Source organism: Dendrobium catenatum, unplaced genomic scaffold (assembly GCF_001605985.2).
Source record: "Dendrobium catenatum unplaced genomic scaffold, ASM160598v2 fragScaff_scaffold_621, whole genome shotgun sequence".
Lineage (NCBI taxonomy): Eukaryota > Viridiplantae > Streptophyta > Magnoliopsida > Asparagales > Orchidaceae > Dendrobium > Dendrobium catenatum.
In genome coordinates this window covers 14,367,737-14,379,128 of record NW_021319083.1, presented here as the reverse complement: position 1 = coordinate 14,379,128, position 11,392 = coordinate 14,367,737, and the positions used below count along the sequence as shown (strand labels likewise).

Here is an 11,392-nt window from a genome sequence, read left to right as displayed (position 1 = left end):
CCTCCTTCCCCATTAAGCCACCAACATCCCCATCCAATTCTCTTCCTCTTAGCCACCGGATTCCCTAGCCACACTCCACCTCGCCGCCGGCCAAATTCCCCCACCGCAACCACCGGCCCACTTACCGAAAATCCCACCCCACCCGCTGGCCCTTCACCCAACCGAACCCAAGCCCAAGCCGCCGCCCCTTCCCCTTTGGGTTTTCCCTCCATCATTGCTTGTAATTACCCCTTTCCTAATTGGGTTTGAATAATTTAGGCAACTCAACTACTTTTTAACTTCAAATAAATTTGAATTTGAAAAGTTACCTAAAATACCAATCCTATTTTAGGAAAGTTTCCACATCACTTCCTCTTTGAGTTTTAAATTAATTTGGGATGAAATATCTCTTCCCAAATTTAATTCCTTAACCCAAGGAAGCATTAAAGGCTTCCATAAAAATTTCCCCAATTCCCCTTGGTGCCGCCGGCCCCTCCAAGCTCCCGCCTCCTTGATGCTTTCCAAAATAAAACCTCTCATGTGGGAAAGAATTAAATACTTAACTAATTTAGATCATCTTAACTTTGAAAAGAATTCAAATTTCAAATTCCAATTAAATTGAATTTGAAATTATTTCCTAAAGAGATTGATTTATTTTTGGAAACTCTCAAATCGTCTCAAAGCTGAAATTGATTAGAGATTTCTCTCTAATTCTCTTTGCCCTTTTAGCAACCCAAGTTTGGAAGGAATCATAAATTCCCCAATTAACTCCCCATGCATGGCTGGCGCCCCATCTCTCTTTTCTAATTAAAATCCTCCCTTAAATCCTCAAATGAAGCTCTCCCTAACCAATCCCAAATCCAGCCAGCCCCTCCCAAACCGTCCCTGACGTTTCCCTCCCGTTTTGGAACTTTTGGCTTGCTGTCTGCATAAATCAGAAGAATTACCCTGCTGTCCTGCACTATTGGAGTTCCTGAATTAATATCTAAAAGTCCCCAGCATCATCTAGCAACCATCCAAGGTTTTTCTAAGCATTAGAAGTTGCTGTCCAGCTTTTCCCAAGAGCCAAAACTGCTGTAGCATTGCTGTCCAGAATTTCTGGACAGTGTCGGGAAGCTGTCGCGCTACTCAGAGATAACTGTGTGCTGCCCGGAAGGTTCAGGTTGCTGCCCAAACATGCCAGCCGAGATTAGTTTGCTGTCCACCATCCCGAGATCATCAAATTGTTGTCCTAAGGCAGCTAGGAGTTGAGAACTGCTGTCTACTACCTCTCAAGCACATAAACACCACACCGGAGCTTTGGTTTGTCTTGCTTATTTGGGTGATCTTTTCTCCTACTCTTTTATCTTTTAAATGCTCTCAATTGTAGCTCTAATTGACTCATGGAAAGTTGTGTTAACTCTTCCCGCTAAAGCCTAGTATTTATTAGGAGTTGTGTGAGATATCTTTCATAGCACTACTCTTATTGTTAGAGTAGGGATTTCTTGTTGAAACCCATTTCGTTTGCAACATCAAGAGTAATTGATTGTTATGTGGTGTCTACTTCTCGCAAGTAACTTGGCCTAAGCTTGTGGTTACCACTCTTTATGTTTTATTTCCTTGTTTGAATCACCATAAAGATTTAATTAATTTGCTCTTACTAATTAAGCGTGCAAAATTCCTTATCTAAATCAAATTTTCATGCATGTCCTACATCATGCACCCTCTGCTACCAACAATCAACAAAATACAGCCTAAATTCACATATAATTTGCCGTCCTATTTAAGTCCATGCACTAAGAGGGAAAAAAAACTCATTCAAGCTACTCATAAGACACATCAAGTTATCTCAGCTAGAGTAAATAAAATAATGCTAGCAATAGCTATGGCCTTTTACATTGTTAACTTCTTTCATGGTAAAATCGCCAACAACCTTTACAAATACAAACCACTACTACCATTAGATATTTCATATGCAGCTCCTTTTTTTTCATGCAGTTAAGCTTTATTGGTATTTTTATCAACTCTAATAGCAATCACTTGATAGTGCTAAAGCATGATTTTGCAAACAATCAACTAAGGGATGCATTATTATCCAAACTAATAGGGTCACTTTATTAAATACAAATACTAAATTAGTTTGTCATAAATTTTAATACTAGTAGTCAACGTAACACCAACAGACCAACCTTAAGCCTTTCACATCCAAGCTAGGGACCAACAATGGCATGAGTTTTGCCACTAGTTTTCAGCCTAAGAAAAGGATGCATATGCATATATGCCTCATCCTAGCGTTCTATGAACTGGAAAATTCAACTAATGAATCGATCCTACACCCCGATTCCTATTAAGTGGTAGATGGCGTGTTAACTTTAATTTGTGCAAGTTTTATTACACAACTTCTGTTCATGTTTACCTCTTAACTCTGTTATAAATTTAGCTCATAATCCCTTTAACAACAATTCCATCTACCTTGTTCAAATCTACTAGAATTAAAAACACCAAATCACCATGTAACTAGATTATCCATTTGACACAAGCACCCATATCCTATATTGTGCACCTTGCTATGAGCGATGCACCCTATGTACAATAATGCCTACAAGCTATGTTGCACTGATACACTTATTTATGAAGGCGTGCTGTATCCAATACAACGATATACGGATACACCTCCGATACGTGCCAAATATGACTTTCTGCATCCAATTAAAATACTATTTAATTTCAAAAGGACACGCGTATCCGATACTCATGTCTGTTGAAAAACAAAAAAAATCCGGAAAAAAAAAAACGCGTTGTATTTACTTCAGCGACTGTGAGTGAGGTTCTCTCACTTTCGAGATGGATTTGAGTCTCTTGATGATATGAGAATATTAGAAATTGCTAATCTTTCACTTGATGAACATGAATTAGAAGCTATGATATTTATTGAAGATGATATAGAAGTTCAAAGACAACCCACTGAAGAAGCAAATCATACATTCCCTCTATTGAATAGTTAAAACTGCATGTGCTAGACAATTTATTTTTATGCTTTTGTTGTTGTACTAGATATTTAATGCTTACTTTTATTTTAATATTACAAGGTACAAGGCTACAAATGATGTTGCTTTCAATTTTTTTATAATTTCAAATATTATGCTTTGATTGCTTTCTTAATTTTTATATATGATTTATAAATTATAATGTCGTGTCCGCGCCGTACTTGTATCTTGTATTTTTAAGATTTGACGTGTCCCGTATCCGTATCGTGTCGTATCCATGTCGTCGTATCCGTATTGATGCAACACATCCTACAAGGAACCCCAAGGGGTTGTTGGATTTGTTGATACATGATATTTGATGTTATATTATTAGCAAAAATCAAATATTTGGTCCACTAAAATATTTAAAACAATAAGATTACAAATGAAATTTAAGCCTTATTTGATGACATCTAATTGCCAAAAATATATGCATATAGACATTATGCCTACTTGACGGCTAAAATAAAAGACAACAAAATGAAAGATCATAATCAAGATTAACCATTCTAGAGATGATTTTACAATGATTGATAAAGATAACATTAAATCAAACACATTATATTTAGTAAATAATATTGTTAACTGAATAATATTGTTGTCTAGATAATACTACTATCTACATAACATACCAGCCCTGAAAAGGTTAATATTATTATGCCAAATGTAAATTTGTGAAGTGAATGCTTAAAATAAATGATAACACAACATTACCATTTTATAACAAAAAAGTATGGATTTTCTTGCATGCAACTCACATATAACTAAATTATGTTTATAATGCTTGCGCATTAAAATTTTATATGCTTCAACTATAATAGTTTAAAAAAATTAAAAAAAAAATTACTATCTCATTAATTTCCTTTGGCCATTTGCTCAATATCCATCCTTTTGCCTCTTAAAAATCTGAGCTCGAGGTATGGAATTTACATGGAAGTGTAATGCAAATATGAAACTCTTATTCTCATCCAATTGCTTAATTCAACTATTTTTTATTCCATGTTAGCATAAACAATTCCTTAATTTTGCCTTATGAAGCATGGACACTTTTAAATGGCTTTCGCATCCATGTTGAAAAAAAACATGGCTTCAAAAAGGCCTGCCACGTGTTTTACATGATAGATATTGTCAGTTTCTTAATAGAAAATATGAGTTCCAATACTTGGTTGATATTGCAAGACATAGTAGGACAGGCATGTTTTCTTGAAACAACTAGACACATCGTGTTTATGAGATACACCGTGCTTCAAAGTCAAGATTCACAAGAAATACAAGACCAATAAGAAATACAGGATTTGCCCTAATTCTCCTCTTCATATCTCAAAGTAGATGAAGTATGTCTCAGACATCCTCCTTCACCAGCTCATTCTTGCTTCTCACCCTCAATCATCCTCGTGTTGCATCTCAACTATCTTCCACGCCATGATACTAAGCTGAAGATGCAGCTTACTTGCGAGTCTCATCAACTTGCATCTCAACTCGCTTCCACGTTGTGATGCTAAAGTTGAATATGCAGCTTACTCGCAAGTCTCGTCAGCTTTTTCATTTCAAAGCTTTCCACCGTCAATCACATTCCCATCAAGTCAAAGACATATTCCACAAAGCCGAGCCATTACAACAACAACAACAACAACAACAAGCCTTTGTCCCACTACATGGGGTCGGCTACATGAATCCTTTTTCGCCATTGTGTCCTGTTAAAAGTCAAATTCTCATTTAAATCTAATAAAGAAAGATCATTTCTAATATTTTCTAACCAAGTCTTTTTATGTCTACCTCTACCTTTTTAACATAAGTCAAATTTAAGACCTCAACTTTCCTAACCGGGTCATCGGAAGGCCTCCGTTTAATGTGACCAAACCATCTAAGATGAGTCTCTTTAATCTTATCTTCCACTGGAGCTACTCCAACCTTTTCATGTATATGCTCATTTACTATCCTAACTCTAAGGGTAAAGCCACTCATCCACCCAAGCATCCTCATCTCTGCAACACTTAACTTAGTATCATGCTTCTCTTTTAATGGCCAACATTCGGCACCATAAAACATTGCAGGTCTCACCACCATCTTATAGAATTTTCCCTTAAGTTTGAGGGAGACTTTTCTATTGCACAATAAGCCCGATGCATTCCTCCACTTCAACCATCCAACTTGAATTCTGGTGATAATATCCCCATCAATTTTACCATCACTCTGAACAATAGATCCAATATATCTAAAACATATACTCTTATTAGTGACTTGATCGCCCAAAGTCACAATCCCCTCACTAGGTCGATTGTTACTAAAATTACACTCCATATATTCAATTTTAGATCTGCTCAAACGAAAACCTTTAGACTCTAGGGTTGACCTCTATAATTCGGTTTACCTTCAACTCCCTCTCTAGTCTTATCAACAAGAAGAATATCATCAGCAAAAAAGCATACACCAAGGTAGACCCTCTTGCAAATGTCTAGTGAGAAAATCCACGACTAAAGCAAAAAAGATATGGGCTTAAGGCTGATCCTTGATGTAATCCAATCGAAATAGGAAAATACTTGGTCAAACCACCTTATGTTTGAATACAAGTAATAGCTCATACATACATATATTTAATGATTTGAATATAAGCATTATAAACTCCTTTCTTTTCAAGAACTCTCCATAGCACTTCTCTTGGAACTTTATCATATGCTTTCTCTAAATCAATAAATATCATATGTAGATTCTCCTTATTCTCTATATATTTCTCCATCAAACCTCTTAATAAATATATGGCTTCCATAGTAGACCTACCCTGCATGAATCCAAAGAGATTTTGAGAAACATTAGTATCACACCGCAACCTACACTCCACAACTCACTCCCCTAGTTTTAAAGTATGACACATTAACTTAATTCCTCTAAAATTCACACACTCATGTGCATTACCTTTATTATTAAAAATATGAATTAACACACTCATTCTCCACTCATCTGACATCTTTTTAGTCTTCAAAACAATATTAAAAAGTTTAGTAAGCCAAGAAATTCTTTCATCTCCTAAGCATTTCCACATCTCTTTTGGAATATCATCAGGTCCAACAGCTTTTTCACACTTCATTTTCTTTAAAGCCTCTCTAACTTCGGTTTTACGAATACGCCGATAAAAACAAAAATCTTTATTTTCATTTAGGGTGCTAAAGTTACTAAAGTCGATCGTATTTTCACATTCTTCATTAAAAAGTTCAGCAAAATATCTCATCCACCTTTGTTAAATATCATCTTCTAAGAAAAAATACTTTTTAACATTTATCCTTAATACACTTCATTTGAACTACATTCGTACTGCTCCTCTCTTTGTTTGGTTAACTTATACATATATCTTTCTCCCTCATAAGTATTTAATATATTATATAAATCATTAAAAGCTAATCTCTTTGCATCTCAAATAGCTTTCTTAGATTCCTTACGAGCCTCTTTATAGCTATCCCAAGTATCATAATTTTTATATCTAAACAAATTTTTATAATAAATCTTCTTATTTTTTATCTTTTCTTGCACATTTAAACCTAGCTAAATTCATTGAACATTAATAAAAAAGTTGTCCAACAAACTTTATATTCAACAATTAAAAGCAAAATTTCTCCCAATCTTTGTAATATACAAGAGAGTGTGAACATGGGTGTATGAAATTTGAAATTCAAAAGATGATTTAACAATGAAAATCAAATTAAATTAACATGAATAATACACAAATTTTTTTAAAAAATACAAAACAAAACAAAACAATGTCAAAGATTATAACTAAGAAGGCCACAAAAACTGATATTTACCTCTCAATAGCCGACCCAGAGAATGCCTCAAGAAATATGAGCTGGGGCCTCCAATCCACCGGGGACAGCTTAAATTTTATGAAATTGTTATATAGGGACGGCGGACACGAGTTTATGCAGGTAAATAAAAGCAACTAAAGTTTTATTTCAGGTGGCAGGCTATTCTTGCAACTTACAATAAATCAATTAGAAAATCAAAGACAAAGAATGAAGCTTTCAGTTTAAAGAACCACCAATAAATACACAGCCCTAAATCTCCACCGCCGCAAACAAATATGTCACGAGGGGAGGATCAAACAACTCCAAAAAAGAAACTCTCGTAACAAATCTAAGAATCGAATCCCTACAGCTAAGAAGGCGGACCCTCGGAACCCTAAACAAAGAATTCGATTTAGCCCACGCAAAGAAAGGATAATAATCAATCAATAAGTTGAAAAAAAAAAACAAATTCAGCTGCAAATCTAAACAGAAATCATTGAACCACAATTTTCAGAATCCTAACCCTAGAAAATCAGAACAAACAAGAACAGTCAACGATCGATAAGGTACGGCGAAATTTGACGCGATGCGCCTTCGGTTCGAGGATCGAGGGCACGAACCAAAGGGCAATCGGAATGGAGATCTCAATTTGGGAAAAGACCAAAAGGGGGCAAAAAGCTGGTTTTTTTTTTTTCTTTCAGATTTATTTTCTTACTTATAAAGCGATAATTCAGAGCTCGGTCTCGATCTAACAAATCAAGCCATGCGAAATTAAATGACTCTAATACCCCTAAGTATTTTTGAAGAGCTACAAAGTTGACGATTTGCCTTAGTTTACGGGAAAGGTTATGGAGGGAATTAATATTTATGTAATGCTAATTTTGGAAATTACATGACAAGCCCAAATTGGATAAGTCTCCTTTTTAATACGCGGATCTTCTGCCATGAACGGTCAGGATCTGTTTGCCGACTGGTTGATGAACTACCTCTGAACTTCGCTTTAACAATTAGCTTTATGGCTCAAGGGGCGGTTTGGTAATATCCTGAATAGTTTTTTTTTTTTTTTAAACTTGTAAGTGATCCTTTTTTTTTTACCTCTTTCATTAATGGTATATGCTTTAAAAAAAATTAGTATATTTGTTCAATTACACTTTAAAATAACAATAATATAATGTCTTTACTTGTTTAATTAATGTTATATACATTCTTCTTTGTAATCTCATAACAAATTCACTCTCAATCTGTAATAAGAGGATAACTTGAAATCAGGTCATATTGCTGCAATTGCATCAACAGTCCTTTGTGTCAAAGGTGAATTGATAGCATTGAAGGGAATGCAGATGTCATAAAACTATCTAGTAACTACTAAATCAACTTTATGTAATGTATTCTTAGATGTCATTGCACTTTTCATAGATAGTTAAAATCATGATTTTGTTCTATGTTCAAAAAAGTTATATATTTCATTTTTTTTCATTTCTCAATCTCTTTATCATGTGCATCAGAATTTTTTGATTTTAAGAGTAAAGATGAACCTATCTCTTCCTCTACTGGATCAATAATAGATAAATCAGCATCGTCATAAGTCCTCTTGTATGTGACACTTGTAGGTTTATCATATGGATTGACTTATTCTAACCTAATCGAAAAAACTCCAAGGAGGATTCGGGAAGAAAAAAAAATAGTTTTTTATGCATTTTTTGTCATTGGCCCAGCTCATAATGTTTTTCGGGTAGAGGTAGGAAACATTATGTGTATCTTAATTTTTGAAAATACGAAGTTTTTATCTAATTTTTCGATCAAATTTCTATTTTTGATAGCAAAAAATGTGAATAACTTTGCACTTGTAAAATTTTCACCGCGTAACTTTTTATATGTTATAGATATTATGATTATATATTTTTTGAATGTTTTATAAAAAATTTATAACATGGGCTTTGAAATTTGTGAGGTTTTTCTTTAATATAATATTATCTAGACTAAAAAATAGTGTAGTACGATAAAAGTCTTGAAAATTATATTTTACACAATATATTGTAAATTGGTTATTTTATAAAAATATATTTTTTTGTTTAGTCGGATTTTTAATTACCTATCATTATAGAAAAATCATGCAATTCTCATGCTCAATTGCTATTTAATTGTTATAATGTGGTGATATATATGCATATGTGATTAAATTATATCCGATGTGATCCATAAAAGGTCAAAATCTTTTGAGATTATGTTTGTGTCAAGGAATATTCTTGTGTCTATAAGGCACATTCTCGTGGTTATAAGCCATATTATGGTTTTTACAGACATGCTCTGGTGCTATAAGCACAGAAAAGAGTCCTAAGGAGTCATAATCCTTTAAGATTTTATATATGTCAGGAAAATGTGATATGAACTGCTCTATAATAAAAATTACAATTTATTTATATGTATGATTATTTAATTAATTGAATAAGTGTTGTGTTCATATTATATTTCTCAGTATATAGATTTATTAGACTGCAGTTAACTACTTTTAAATATTTAACAAAATATTTAAAAAATAATTTAAAAATTTATATTGATTTGTGTGGTTAACTAAGCTATTGTAGCTCACTAGAGTTTGCTTATAGTTGTCAAGATTTGGGAAGGGGAAAGTGATTGTTAATTAGAAGTTCATGATCAGACTTGAGGTTATATGTATTTTTCTATTTTGATTTTTGTACAGTCATGACTAATTTTTTATTCAGTTCTATAACTTCTGCATGTAATCATGTAATGTATTGTAAATATATTTTAATGAAATAAAATAAATCTTGTGGTTAAATTTATTTTCAGTATTTGAATGTTTTAATAACTTTGTAGTTTATAGTTTATTTAAAATGAATATTGAAAGAGAATCTAAAATATTATGTGCCTAGATCTTGGGATTTTCATGACATAGCTCAACATGATAAGGCATTTCATAGTCGGGCTGGGGTTTGACATTATGCTTGTTATTTTCTCTTTAATATCTCATTCAAATTCTCTTTGCATCTGATAGCGGATGTCACGTGACACTTTCTTATAACATGCAATATTATCTTTAATCCGTGTCAAGTCTTGTTTCATCCTATTAATGCATCCACCCTTATTAGTAGTTCCATAATGTAGACATTTATATTGCTTCCTATCATCAACAGCTTTAAACTCTGCAAAATGATTCCAGCTAATATCTACTTTCTCCCACACGCTTTGAGTTGATGGCGCAAGTTGAATGTTTTGTTGATTCATTCTAAATATTGAGTTTAAGATAGCAAATAGAGAGAATCACTATCAAGAATCTACATCACAGTTGGTCATAAAGAAAGATTAATAAGAAGCATTAAATGAGCATTCCAATTAGAATAAAGTATCTACATCCATTAGTCACATATTACTTAGATAAAAGAAAGGTTAATATCATATTGTTCAATTCTAATTTCAATTCAAAAAACCTTTTGGAGACTTAACTCTATAAGTTGAAGTTTTATATCAGTGAAAACTTAACTCTATAAGTTTAAATTTTTTTATCAAGGCACTCCCTATTTCACTTTCTCCATAAGTCTATTTATAAATGTGTTGACAGTGTAAAAAATAGATTCAATTTCTATTGGAAGTCATGTTCTTATTCATCACATTTAGTAGTAGATTTTATTTCACGTAAATGTGGATATTCACATTTGTGTTTAGATATTATTATATATTATATTTCAATTTTAGGTTTGAAGTTTAGAAATGATCCAAAATGGAATTACTATCCTTTTGCACATTTTCACTTTGCTCCACTCCATTACAATAGTCTAAATACTAATGTTATTATTTATAATTCTTCATTTTAATTAAAATAGCATTGTGACACTTCTGAATCAGTGTGTCGATCACTAATAGTCACTTTGGTTCACAAGTCAACTTGATCCCACTACGACGTTGGACAATTTGGCGCTTCAGCTATTTGATCCGGCACTTTAGTGTTGTGTGGACAACATTTTGGCACTAAGCTCTAAACAAATTTTTGGTAAGCTCTTCGTTGCGGTGCTGGTCCGATTTTCATGATTTTCACTATTTTTCTACACAAAACATAAGAATTACAAACACAAAATAGCATATTAATATGCAATTGAAATGAATATTTTTTATCTTATAATGTATGCATTTATAGTATGCATTACCAGGCATTGAAGTTTATGACTTTCATGACATTAATGATATTTATTTTTATCCACACCTATATATAATCATATGATACAAACTGTAAAAATTCCTTCTATTTATTTGAGACGATCCTTAGGATGGTCAACTTCATACACAGACGATCCTCTAGTATTGTGGACATCGTATGGTATGATCAGAATAAAAATCATGAATTTTTTTTGGTACGATTCATGGGATGACCAATTTCATACACGGGTAATCATATAGTACGATCGATCATAATAATTATTCATGATTTGATTACTTGAAACCAGGAGATTAATTTAGAAAGATTTAATTATAGCATATAATACGAACCAAATCGTATAGTATGATCAACATATAATTAGTATCTTTCTTAGCCTTTGGTAACTAGGGTTTTAACATAGCACAACATACTGTATAGTATGAATTAAAATCGTACAGTACGAAATAAGGTCGTACAAT

General features: G+C 33.0%; 1 protein-coding gene across 1 annotated transcript in view; it reads right to left on the bottom strand.

Annotated features, from left to right (window-relative positions):
- Positions 1-7,446, bottom strand: part of LOC110115942 — a 15,011-nt gene extending 7,565 nt beyond the window's left edge. Inside the window, exon 1 of the mRNA XM_020849360.2 lies at positions 6,782-7,446. The gene's annotated coding sequence lies outside the window, so the exon portion shown is untranslated. The remainder of the gene's footprint in view (positions 1-6,781) is intronic.
- Positions 7,447-11,392: the final 3,946 nt, after the last annotated feature.